A 14,375-nucleotide genomic window follows, 5' to 3' on the forward strand; every position below is an offset into this window, starting at 1 on the left:
GAGCCTGTATCAGATGAAGATACAGATTTTTAAGAATAATTATATATAATTATTTGGAGATTGGAAATTGAGGTTTCTAAGTGGCAAGTTTTTTTTTTTTAAAGGGCACCTATTGTCCTATTCACGTTTTTACATTTCCTTTGGTGTGTAAGTGTGTATTAGTATGTTAACGATATGCAAAAGGTACAAACCACAAAGTAAACAATGACGCGAGATATCGTTTCCAACGTAAATCTCTTTTCTTGGACTACAACAAACACATGGATTGTAGGCATCAGTTTACTTCTTGGGATTGGTGATGTAGTAAAGACCGACATTATCATAATTTCTCCCGCTTTGACTCAGCCTGTAAGTTAACTCCTGTTAGCATTGCATTGTGACCGAATCTTTCAAACATGGAAAGGAGCGTCACATATCCTGCTGATGTTAGAGGTATTCAGGCCAATCACAATGTATAGATTTGATGGCCAATAAGGGACACAGCGTTTTTCAAATAAACGAGTTTTGTACAAAATCAGTGCATTTCAGAAAGACAGTGAAATCTGGAGCTACAAAAATGTACGGTATGTGGAACAATATATATATTTTTTTACCATAAACCACGCGATAACATTATTATGCAAAATACACAACATAACTTTTTTAAGCAATAAAATAGGTGCGCTTTAAGTATGGACCTGAAAAACGTAACTGCAATGTTAATAGTGGAACATCAGCCTATACATTAGCATATAGCATTTTCTAGCGTATAGCGCTAACTCAGCAGTTACAACTTTGTTTTTTGCATTGTAACAATTTTGTTTTTAATGTGTAATTTAATGTTGGGGTGTACATAATGACTGTAACGTCACAGTCAGTGTTATGTTGAGATTGGCCTGCTATCAAGCATTTTTTTTTTTTGCATGCACAAGGCATATAAAATACAGGTTCAAGTCTCATAGTCTAATTATGAGATTAGGAGCATCAAAGTTTGATTTAAATCATTGACACAACAATGAAAAAAATTATTCATTCAATTTACTCAAATTTTTAAGGTAAGTGGTTGCAATAGATGTATTTAAGCTACATTTAAAAAAAGTTTTGTTTTGTTTTGTATTTCTAATTTATTTTGTTTAAATATATCTTAAATAAATGTATTGCAACCACTCACCTTAAAGGGGCCATGGCATGAAAATCTGACTTTTTCCATGTTTAAGTGCTATGATTGGGTCCAGGGACGTCACTAGGGGGCTGTTTACACTTGTTATTAAGATGTGTTTTCATCGATCGGATCACAAGTGGACGAGAGAGACACATTACGTTTACACCTGGTATTTAAATCCGTCTCTTTTGTCCACCTTCGACCGCTTCTGTGCTGAATACTATGAGGGGGTGGTCTGTGAGACGGTGGGCGAGTCTCTCTGCTGTCATTCAAACCCGAGCAAGAGTAATGATGAGTTTATATGGACGCAAACTAATATTATGTCATAGGGCACTGCTTGTTTAGCAAGTAAACATGCTGCACAGTGTTTTGTACATGAGTATGTAAGAGCTTTCTTTGAATTTTCAGCGCAATTGATTAAAAAGGATCGCGCTACTTTCACACGCTTTCAAAACGAAACTACGGAGATCAGCCGCTTAGTTTTATCAATGAAAGGCTAAAAATAGCGCTGTTCACCGAATGTTCACGCCAGAAGTACAAAAAGACGTAAAACTTGTGTTTAATACCTCAGATTAGATAAATGGGCGGGAGAGAAGGCGGTCGCGTGTGGCTGTTCGAACGCATTCAACCACATGTGCGTTCCGCAACTCCAAAGCGATCCGATCGAAAGTGGTTTCGACCACCTCTGGATGTGGTTGAAAGTGGTCGAAGGTGGACGAGCTCAAAACGTTTTGAACACCATTTCCACCTGGCATTAACGTCGGGCACTTGTGATCCGATCAACGAAAACACACGTTAATGCCAAGTGTAAACAGCCTCTAGGATTGGAAGACAGGGGGGGCTCAGCCCACAGAGTATTTGTAACTTGTGTTTGCAAAATTTTTGCACTCACATCTGAGCTACAATTATGTCAACAACCAGTCAAGAAACCAAGATGTTAACAAGTAAAACATGACAGACATATCCTCCTCTTCCATTTCTACTCTGTTAAATAAAAGTTACTGTAATGTTAGCTTTTAGACACATCAAAGCTGCATGGGGGAATTTAGGCCAGACTTTGCTCCTGATTAGTTATTCTATAAGCAATGACTTAAATGCTATCTGTATGCTTTTGTAACTGTATGATAAAGTAATAGCATACTATATCTAATTTCTATATTAAGTTGTCCACACACAGAATGCTATGGTGGATAGGTTCAATCAGAGTGCAATTTTGTTTGACTTGCATACAGTTTAACCCAAGAACTAGAGTTTTAAAGTCATAGTGATATTTGACAACACACAGGTTTGAGCATTTCTCAATTAAAGATGATTTATTCTGCCAAATGAATACAATGTATAATATAAATCAACAACAAAAAGGCAGTATTTTACCAGGTAAGCTATTGATATGGATCCTTTTTAAAGTGGCTATACTGTATAAATACAATAACCTGATGGCGGAAGGAATAAAAGATTTGGAGTAATGATTACTGTATAATATGTACTGTATGACTGCTTTCATTTTTGTTTCACATGTGTATCTGTGGAGAGTGTGGGCATTTACTCATCTTTAGCCTACTTTTAGGTAACATCTACGTATTTAATATTTAATTTATCACATTATATGATTAAAATAGTTTCAGGCCTAGTTAGAATATAGCTAGCATATTAAATATAATGAAAAAAATGTAGTGTATGCAGTGTTTCCCACAGGATTTTGAGATACTGTGGTGGTGAAGATGTCACCCGCTAATTAGCATATATGTGACGTCATCATGCCGTGTTTGCGTTTGATCTAGTGTTGGCACCTGAAATATGTTTCACTTCTACTCTTTGATCTGTATCTGTATTTGATCTGTATTATATATCAAATTATATTTAAGGCGAATTAAGCTGTTTTAAATAGTGAAATAAAAATGTAAATGGGAATCATGAAAATTCTATTTGTGGGGGCCAGTGTTGATTCTGTGGTGGGCCACCACAAATAAATCAATGTATGGGAAACACTGGTATGCTATGCATAGTGCCTAGACCTGCCAACAAATGCTTATTGTTATAAGAAATTCAAGAAAAGAAAAGAAAAACAATCCTTAGACCTATAGACCATTACTATTAGGATATTGTTGGCAAAGAATAAAGAGTTGTGATTAGATTGCTAAGTTAACAATTTCTTGTATTTTGCTTGTGCAAGACTAAAGTTTTTCATGACATAGCAAACCAAAATATTCCCATTCCTTTACCTCAAGAAAACGTAGCTAAAGGTAAGCAGCCAGCAGGTAATTAAAAACAACTTACAATTTCACTCCTCCGTATCACGACACTTACCAATCTTTATTTCATCATTAGCGTGCGTACTAGCGTGTGTATTAGTGATGGGCAGTCCGGCTCTTTCCATTGATTCGGCTCTTTCGGCTCAAGCGCTGGCTCTACATTTTAGTGATGGCAGTCCGGCTCTTTTCATAGATTCCGCTCTTCTAGCTCGGCTCCCTTAGAAGAGCCGGCTCCCCTGCCTTCGTCTGAAGATTCGGCTCTGCTAGTTCACTACAAAGAATCAGCTCTTAGAGCCGCTCGTTCGCGAACGACCCATCACGTAATACAGGCAACCGGAAGCGATCGCCGTTTTCCGGTTTGGTCACTTGACGTTCGACATTTATCTAGCGTATTCTGTCCGACTTGTCAGATGTTTTTTTGTAGCTGGATATATAACATTTGTTGAGTCTAAATATTAATGAGGAAACGGTTTTTGATAAATCAAATTTTACTGTTCTTATAATCATTTAGGGGGGCTTAGGAACATTTTGGGGTAGCTTCAGCCCCCCTAAAATAGGCCTAACGACGTCCCTGATTGGGTCCCGAGTGCTTCTATCAACCTAGAAAATGTGAAAAATATCAACCCAGTAACTTAGTTTTGGTAAACCATTCTCTACAAGCACATGAAAAAATAGGTTGTTGAAATTTGGCTCTCCTTATGATGTCAGAAGGAGCTCTTATTATAATAATACCACCCCTTAATCTGCATTATCCAACCACAGCACTGCCATTTAGTGCAGAGAAAGCACAATTGAGTTTTAATGCCAACAAACCACCATCATTGTGATCAGTGTTTGAATTTCAGCTCATTTGCATTTTAAAGGACACACCCAAAACGGCACATTTTTGCACACCTACAAAGTGGCAATTTTAACATGCTATAATAAATTATTTATATGGTATTTGGAGCTAAAACTTCACATATGTGCTCTGGGGACACCAAAGATTTATTTGACATCTTAAAAAAGTCTTGTGCTGTGGCCCCTTTAAAAAATTTAGTAAATTGAATGAATCATTTTTTTTAGTGAACCCTACTTAGTCAATATATTAAACATATCAAGGTTACGTTTTTACTGTATGTTGTTCTTTACATTATGATTTCAATAAATCACAAAAATGACTACAGTAGGGTTTTCATAGACGGTGTCACATATTATAAGCATCTGAACCTGTCTGTTGAACTTCACAGTGAACTTCCTTGTTGGGTACTATGGCCTTCTTGTGAAGTAGTGGATACCCACCATGCTTTGCATAGCTGACTGTATAGAGCCCAGCCACGTGAAAATAGATGCAGCTCACCCACCGACTATAAATAAGACCACTTGATACTGTCTGTTTGGTCACCATAGTAAAAGCATATTGCAAATTGTCTTTTTGTTTTTCTCCTCTTTTAGTCATTAATCCTTTCTCAGCCCTGACTGTATTCCTTTCCATTGGAAGAAATGCATGTCTGGAATATTTTATCATTAAGGAATCTTCGGAATTGATGTGTGGAGTGCTGTAGTGTGACTTTGCCGTGGGTGCCCCCTTTTGGTAGCATTCCAAGAAATGAATAACTTCCTGATTCCTTTCCCCACTCACTACAGCTGCAAATGTAAAAGGAGTGCACTGCAACTAGGAATATTTTGTTTAGTTTTAACCCTTAGAGCTTGAAAGTAATTCAATTCTCAACTAGTTAGTAGAGGGAAAGATATTTAAAGAGTTTAAGAGAGGCTGGAATTACAGGAAGAAAGTGTGCTGCTATTAATAAGCTATAAAAGGGCCATGTGACTATTTAAGGAAGTGCCGTTCTCATTTACAAGTATGTACTACTGTATGATAGAATATATCTAATGCTGCGGTCATAATTTAGGGTGAGCAGCATAATGGGTAATCTGGGGAAAGATGAGTGGATGGAGTAAAGGCATTTTTTTAAGGTCTGCATATGCCTTATGGCTACTTTAAAAGATATTCACAGTTCATTGTTGTTTTTTTACTAAACCTAAGAATTAAACTCAAGAATGTTATGGTAGTTTCTTCAGCAGTGGCTTATGATGTGGCAGAATGTGCAGAAGAATGCTAAGCATTTGAACTGGCAGGAGTAGGAAAAGTCCAATTAAGTCCCTGCTGATGTTTGCTCCAACATAGAGAACAGGGAGTGTGTAAAAACACATTTGTAGGCAGATTGTTCGGACGAACAGACTATGTTGAGGGTGATGAAATTAGCAGTGACGTGCCTTCGAGTTTAAATTAAAATACAAACAAGAAATAGAAAGTGGCCTTGTGATGAAAGGGGTCGTGGTGTTCTTGCTATGGAGAGAGTGGTCGGGTTGTGCATCTTACTGGCTAGTCACATTGTTGTACCTTTAGGACTCTAGTTTAAGAAAGCAACACAATGCTGTATTCATGGCAGTGGTGGAGTTTGGGCACAATTAGCATCAGGTGCGCCTTGTCATGCATTGCCAGCAGGGCTCCATCTTCATCCTTTTGTCATGAACCTGGACCCAGGCCAGCCATGAGATGGCCGTGATGTATTTTCCTTTATTGTGAACATGCCGAATTGCATCTCAGACTGTCTTGACATTGTGAAAAATGTAAATTTTGTGAATATATTTGATGCTTATATTTCCCCCTTAATGTCACGCTACAGGATATGAGCCCATAAATAAGAGAAAAATTCCCATGTACTGTGGATGTTTTTGGCTGTGCCCCCTGTGCCCGCCGGGCGTAGAGCCAGGACTCTGTTGCTGAGCGACCAGGAGTGCTGTGCTATGAGGCTTAGTTGCCTCTTCATGTTGAGCCGATGGCGCTGGCTGTATAGTTAGTCCCACCTCGGGCGACAACCCACCCAAGCAGTTCCATCAACAGTGTCTGGACTGAATTGGATATGCTTTTCATAGACCTGACAGTTCGTGATTCCTGGACTGGAGTTTTTAAGGTTATTTAAGGGGAGACCTATTTAACTAGGCCAGAAAAACAATAATAAAGAACCAAGTCTGCTTAGAATTCACACTTCAAGTGGATCTCCTTATGGACTACTTAAAGACCGAAGTATGGCACTTTTTTATGTGTATGTGAGGGTCCGTATACAGTGTGCGTTGCGCAATTTTCACCATCAGAAGAGTGCATGTGTACTGTACGTGCAACGCCAGATTTTTAAAACCTTGTGTACATTGTATGTACCTATGCGCAATCGCGCGTACAGGGGAAAGGTAGTATGTAGCCCAGGAGATGCATTACATTTTGTTGCAGTGCGTATGCGTTGAACGTCTGTTTACACGTACGAGCCAAATAAACTATACTTTGTAGACTGCGTTCGACCATGCGCGTACGTTCGCTTACAGGTTATACTCAGGGCTTTAGTCTTAAAAAATACAAACGTTTTTGTAGATTACGATTTTTTCGTGAGTACAATCAAGTTCGCAATAATGCCAAAACTGTGCAAAAAACTTTAAAACTATACAACACTGTAAAAAGTGCTATATATATAAAATTTAATCAAATCAAATGGAACTTTTTATTAGTTTTGGGCGATATGCCCCATTTAGAGATTGTCCTATCTTCACCCTGTGAGATCGCTGATACACGATAGTATTGGGGGGCGGGGCAATAGTTTACTCAATTATTAATTTGCTAATTTTTTTAAAGTCACTTGATTGGTGGCAGAGATGTTCACAAGTCTCTGAGCTCGAGTCCGAGTCAAGTCTGAAGTCTTTGAGCTCGAGTCCAAGTCAAGTCTGAAGTCTTTGAGCTTGAGTCCAAGTCAAGTCTGAAGTCTCTGGGCTCGAGTCCAAGTCAAGTCTCAAATCTCGTTGTAACAAATAAAACTCTAATAACAAATAAAGAAATTATAAACATTTATAAAAAAGAACAAAGTTGCACATTAAGTAAGGTCTAAAATTAGCATTAGGTACAGAAATTAAATTAAATGGATAATAACACTGTCTTTATTGTACAAATTAAATATTATTATTATATTTTTGAGCAATAGACGTGATTTTCTGTTTGTCTTGGGTTGTTTGATTAACATAAATGACACAGACTTAAGTAGGTTAATTGAGGTTACTGTCTCTTTATTAAGAAAAAATAAGCCCAGATTGGTTTCTGACTGGTTTCTTAAGACATAAACAAAAATGTTTTTATTAGAAAAAGAATACTGTGAGATCATTTTGTGTGTGTGTGCCCTGTCAAGAAAAGAAAGTATTTATGTTGGCTTAACTTTTAAAACACTTCTCTCTGTATGTGCACTACTGAGGGCACTGAAACGCGTGTTCAAACACCGGTGGAGCCCTTCAGGAAGAAGATGCAGCAGTCGCTTCACATAAAAACGTTACATTGTTTTTCATTGCTCTATTCAGCAAATGTATGTTAATGGACTACAGTATGACACAAAGTAGCGTAACTCTGAACCTGACTGGAGCTGGACCGGACACACGTACTGTAACCGCATGTGCGTACAGAAATCTGCTCAATTTAGCGCCTTTTTGCGGTTAAATTGTTTAACCATTTAAATAATTGCAAGCCTTAGAAACAAGTTAATGATAAACTTACCCTATTTAAATTGCATATTAATCCGCGAATCGCATGCGAGCCGAACCGCGGATCCGTCACAGCACTACCCAAAGCTTCAGATGAGTGGGACTGGGACAGCAGCAGCCGGTGCATTCGATTCGCGGCCGCGCGCGCGGAGCAGATGCGTCACGTGACACGTCGTGGGCAGGTTGTAGGTAACGGAGGGAGGGGTATGACAGCGAGCTCATCAGACGTTTCCTAAAAATAAACATTGTTCACGAGCCGCGCGGTCCGAGTCGAGTCTGAAGTCTTTGAGGGTCGAGTCTCAAGTCGAGTCTGAAGTCACTGTGTGTGCGACTTAAGTCGCACTCGAGTCCGAGTCTCAAACTCGAGTCCCCATCTCTGATTGGTGGACAAAAAAAGAAGCAAGGGCAACACTGTCATGACCGCAACAAGATGCCATTAAACCAAGCGTTTCATTAAATCCCAGGTGATCTAAAATTTCCTGCGTGCTAGGGAGCGAGAACAACACACTCGCTGGTTTTAAAATCCTGCGCTCCTAACACCTTGTCTAGTGCAAGGAAATGTCAGAGCCGCGCGTATTACAAGCTCATGTGCGAGAAAAAGTCAGAATCATGTGTATTACAAGTTCAGGTGCTAGAAAGAGTCCATGCCGCGCGCATTCAGGTCCGAGCAAGAGTCCAAGATGCACACATTGAGTCAAAGTGAAGCCTACAAACCCTCTCAATATGAAAGCATGCAATGCGCATGTTAATGTGAAACTGTGATGATAATAATAATAACCATCGCCAGCTATCGTCATGAAAGCCTGCTATTGGCGATATTTCTGACGATCACAACCCTACTTTTCTATAGTTCATGCTCCCTACAGCTACAATCATTGTCTCATTTTTGGAAATATAATAAATGTTTATATTTACATTTATGGCAAACATTTTTATTTAAAGCAACTTAGAGTGCATACACAGCAAAACCACCAGTGTTAATTTAACTCTATGAGAGTTGATTTCAACACTATACCAGTGTTTATATAATTCTCACTGCCCAGAGTTAAAATAACACTCCAACTAGTGTTAAAGATTTTACTCCACCTTGGTGTTGATCATTTTACTCTGATAGTGTTAAAGAATTAACTCCAAACACTGCCTTTAAAACACCCATTAGAGTTAATTACACTTAAGTAGAGTCAATATTAAAACACTGATAGAGAGTTACTTTAACACTGAAAATAGTACTTCATCATACATCTTTGATTATTAATGACAACAAGAATTAAATTAAGCAAAGTTATTGACCACAAATTTATTTAACAAACTTATTTGACATTATTAAATATTTATAAAAAAATAAAGTTTCACTTGTGAACTTTTTCAAAATTTTCAGAGAGTGGGTATGTATACAGTCCTTTCAATTTTGCCAAGGAGTTTAAACAAAACTGGAAAAGTGTTTTAAAATCCATGTCTGACACACATCTAGGGCAAATCACAGCAAATCTTTCACTAAACATTCTGTAAAACAATACATCACAAAAGTAATCACAATTTTCTTCAGCACATATTAATTAGAAATTTGGGCAAGGATAAAATGCATGCTGAAACCGTAAATGAGATACTAGTTACAGCTAGTTAAAAAAAGTTTGCTCTCAGCTCTCAATCTCTAGTTTTCCCAACATGTAAACTGTTGTTTGATTAAATTAGTTAAAGTAAAGGAGTCCATCATCATACATTAAAAACAAAGTCAAATGCTAATAAAAAAGAGCCTTCTGACTGACGGGGTGAGATTCTTATCAAAAGCCACGTCAAAGTTCTCAAATCTGGCCGCAGATCCTGCTAACCGCAGTAAGGTACGGTTGTCATCCTACTCGTTGCTGAAGATGTTCTTCAAGGCTGGTACAAGACTATAAAAGATAAAGAACAACAGTTATTATATTAGACCTATACATCTGCATAACATTGAGAAAATCATTAGAAGTACAGAGCCACAGAGACAGATTTAGAAAGCAGGCTCTCCTACTTACCTTATGATACACCACAAGCCTGCTCACTGCAAATCTGATGCACTGATTCCGTTGAGGTGATGGTGGAAGGAGATGGAGCAGTAAAGGCAGTGTTGCCATGTCACTATCACAGTCTATGCTCTCACTGGTCCCTTGTAGGAGTCTTCCTTAAACAACATAAACAGACATGTCACAATACTGTACAATTAGGGCTGTGCAAAAATATCGATACAGCTAACTATCGTGATAGTTGGCTGTATCAAAAGTGTATCGATATTTCGATCGCTACTATTGATATTTTAAAACCAATCAAATTCTTCTGTGTGCGTCAAACGACCTCCTCTGCCGCTGCTGTAGTTGTCACTGTCCAGTTGTCTGCCATATACGGCCAATGTCTCAGAAGTTAGAGGGAGTGAGAAAATGGCAGAAAATTTAAAAGAGCTGCAGGTGTTCAGTTCTATTTTTTTACATTTTTGATAAAAAAAAGAAAAAGTATTGCAATGTATCACAACATGCAACGCATTGTATCGTGATACGTATCGTATCGGGAGGCCCTTGCCAATACCCAGCCCTATGTACAATACATAATAGAGGTCGACCGATTTTTGGCATATTTTTAAAAATCGGCTTTGGCCGATTTTGCTGCAAAATTAGGCCGAATAATAGACAGGCGCATCTGCGGGCACCTAAGCGTTGTTGTAGAACTCGTGACGCTGCCTCTTGCTGCAAGCAGATAGCTCCCGTGTGTGTGCAGCCGTGCCTTGTTCACAAACAACTTTAGTAAACGATGGCGGGACAAGACGTCACTGTCAGCACAATCAGTCACTTATAGCGCCTCAGAAATGATAATGTAAATGTGTTTAGAAAGATTTGCCCTAAATAACAGTCTCAACTAAAAAACATAGACATTTACTATGTTAACTTTATGATGAATAAATAATTTATCAGGTCTACCATATAAGGATTTTATCCTACAAAGCAATAAAAGCCATGGAAAAAAACTGATCAAAGATGATGACAGCAGAGTGTCAGGTAATATCTGTGTCTGATAAATGCATGGTGCAGAGGAGCTTGTAAAACTCTTCAGAAAGACCAGTCATAATTTTTTTAAATACTTTGACTTAAATAGTGACATTTTTACATTTAAAATATCTGCTAATGATGAGAACATTTTGATTATTATGTACATGTAGAAAATCAGCCAAACATATCGGCCATCGGCTGCCCTGATTTCTAAACATCGGCATCGGCCAGAGAAAAAGCCATATCGGTCGACCTCTAATACATAAGATGACAGACACATTTCAATTTGACAAATGAATAAAGATTTTGAAAGTCATCATTTATGAAAGCATGTATTTTGACAAATTAAATTAAAATAATGAAGTGCATTTACCAATATGTGCAACAAAAATGTTGACTAGGACTTCCACTATTCTGCTTAATGGCACAAATGACCATCTTCCAAAACACAACAAATGTTTGCTTGTTACTTCTTCACACACATTTAATTATGCATAGTGAAAATACTATGTGTACTCTTTTACCTCGGTCATGGAGTCATCTGTTGTCTTAGATTTCTTGGAACGACTTTGGTCAAGTTCAGATGGTAAATGACAGTGGCAGAAGCTGCTTGTTGCATCTGGTGACAAAAATTCATGACAAACACACAAAAACTGAAAAATAAACCTAAATTAGTTTTATAAAACAAAGATAATCATCACACTGTACCTTAATTTTGTCCTCTAGCTGTAAGCAGCACATCTTGCAGAATGTCTTCCTCGATTTCAGTGTCATCAACAATGCATACATTAGTCCACAGTCAGTTTAGCTTACCACCTATGACAAAACACAAATTGCATTTTATATATGTAAGGAAGCAACAAATAAATGAACAGTGAAAAAAAATCACCTTCACTAATGAGCAAAAATAAATCAATCCTGCAGTTTGATACATTTCCTGGAGCCCTGATAACCAACTTCAGCAGCATGTTCCAAACCTGAAATAGTGATTGAATAAAAAACTTTGTATTATCAAACAAAATGTACTATAACATTAAATATGAAAATGTTTTTCATAAAGTTATTGCATCTTATTATAAAGTAATTTAACAAAAATATCTGCAATAAAAAAACTGTGGCTTAGGTGAGTGACTTGGTTAACAAAAACTATTCAGGACAGGTTTTAGTACATTGATGATGAGTGTTCTTTTAATGTATTCCCATAAATCCACCTTTAAAATACCTTAACGCGCTTACGTGCGATTTCTTAATTTTCTACCTTCTGTAAAGTTGTGCATTCAAATCGCGCGTGGTCATGCGTCGTCATACGTAGATCAGACGCGCGTGAACAGCTTTGAACGCGGTTCAACCAATCAAATCTAATTCCAGCTATCCGTCACTATTAGGGCGAATTCCAATCACCGTCCCTATGCCCTACTCCTTCAAAGTGCAGACATACTTGTGTGTGAACTCTGAAAGCAGCAGCACACATTTAAAATGCTACATTTTAAGACAAGTTACATTAGGCGAAAAAACAAGCAAATCATTTTCTCTCACGAAGTGAATGACGCAGCCATTTAACGTTACCACACCGCGTGTAACAAGCAGAAATAACTGACATTCACAGGGTTAATAAAGGTTGAATATCACAAACACCTGCATTGCATCATGTTTCTCTGCCCACATTGCTTGACTCACACCATAATCTGAAACCACCACCCTGAACGTAAAGAACTGCACTAACTTAACTGTTTAAATGTACCCGCAAATACAAAATTAGCTATTTTTGCGTTGTTTTGCAAATACGTCGAGCACATACAGAATTATAGATTTTATTAATTATGTTAGACAAATTGTAGTGTAAGTTAACGTTACCTCAATACAAAATTAAGAAAGCACATTTAATAACGTTAGTCCCTTAATAATAATAATTGGTTAACGTTACATATTTGTCCAAAATCACTCAAAAATTAAACTCATTGCATTATTTAAACAAAACTGCACCGTCATGAGGTAACGTTAAACCGATTAAACAACGTCAGCCAATTACAAATTGAAATTCAGTTCAGTTCAATTTTAAAGATTTCCTTGTGGTCACCCACCAAAATATTCACGATTTAACAAACCTACACGGATTATTTGCAGTTTATTATACATTTATCACCTTCATATTTAACTTATTTGACTTACCTCAGTAACGTGAGTCCAGGTCGGTCGATGCTGAGTAACTGACTTTCCCGCTTCAGAAAGAAGGGGCGTGGCGTGAATCTTAACTCCCCGCAAACGTTATTATTGGAACACTGGAAAGCAACACCCCCTTGTGGAAGTTTCTGACACTGTGAGTGATGATAAATTATAAACGAACACTACAACTAACACCTGACCACTCTAGAGTAGCGAACTCTGTAAAATCAACACTGGTGGTTTTGCTGTGTATACATTTTTGTGTGTTTCCTGGATTCAAACCAATGACCTAACGCAGTGCTGTTTCAATTGAACTACAAAAACAAATATCTGTTAGTTACATAGTTTTGTCAAATATCTCACAGGTCATTCACCCTGTTGGCCGGTACCCACCACTGTACAAAAATGACAAACATTTGGATAGTGGTGGGTTTTAATTTCACACCCTGGTGTCATAGTGCAGCCTCTATGTTTTTCCTCTCCTTTGTCTCTCATATGACTCGGCCTGTTTTCCATTGCTCATTCAAAACGAGTGATTCCATTGGAATTCTTATTGATCCCACATTTGCCAACAATGTGGAAGGATCCCTTGACTCTCTTTAGCAAACGCAGAGTGCGTTCAACATGGCTTGTTGCTGAAAGCCTAATTTAAAACACGCTCCTATTTTTTCTTCCCTGCACAAAAGTTGTACTTTCTCACGCTTTTAACACGAGCCGATCTCTATTGCAAATAGGCATATGGAGCGATTCAGGTTACAGTACATCATGATGTCACGAACCTTTCCGCAATGAAACCGAATTGTTTGTCAAACCCTGATTACAGAAAGCCCCTGAGCGGACCTACAGTATTTGTTTGTATAAAACGGCAGTCTAAAGGCTTTGTTTGAAAGGAAGATCTGTAGACAAAGAACAGTTACAAAATTGTTTATGCCATGTACAATGCATCTGAACATCCATCAGCACATCCTTGTTTTGTTATACCACACTTAATATCCGCTGTATAGCTGCTGCTTCTCATGACCCACCCAGCCCAGTTTAAAACCCACCACCACAGATGGGCCGTGGTTTTTCGTTGAGGCCAGCCTGACTAGATGTTTCCCAAGCGAATAGTTCATACTTCAATCCATCTGCTAGCTAGACTTTTTGGCTTCATTTCTTTTTCAACTCGTTCTCTGCACCCCCTCCTTTGCCTCTAAATTCCCTTTACAGTCTCTAACAGTAATTATATTTATCTGTAGTGAGTCCAGA

The 14,375-nt window shown here is 38.0% G+C and overlaps 1 protein-coding gene and 1 long non-coding RNA gene across 5 annotated transcripts in view; one reads left to right on the plus strand and one right to left on the minus strand.

The window, feature by feature from the left end:
- Window positions 1-14,375, plus strand: part of igf1ra (insulin-like growth factor 1a receptor) — a 123,729-nt gene that overhangs the window by 71,715 nt on the left and 37,639 nt on the right. The window lies entirely within an intron of this gene.
- Window positions 9,312-13,381, minus strand: LOC141349729 (uncharacterized). Of its 2 annotated transcripts, none has more exons than XR_012357719.1 (5): window positions 13,134-13,381; window positions 11,854-11,941; window positions 11,489-11,780; window positions 9,963-10,108; window positions 9,312-9,842 (listed from the first exon to the last, which is right to left on the minus strand). It is a non-coding gene; the product is annotated as an uncharacterized lncRNA (long non-coding RNA). The 2 variants fall into 2 exon arrangements; XR_012357720.1 differs by having other exon boundaries at window positions 9,313-9,842; window positions 9,963-10,104.

The sequence above is a fragment of the Misgurnus anguillicaudatus genome, chromosome 15 (genome assembly GCF_027580225.2).
Source record: "Misgurnus anguillicaudatus chromosome 15, ASM2758022v2, whole genome shotgun sequence".
NCBI lineage: Eukaryota > Metazoa > Chordata > Actinopteri > Cypriniformes > Cobitidae > Misgurnus > Misgurnus anguillicaudatus.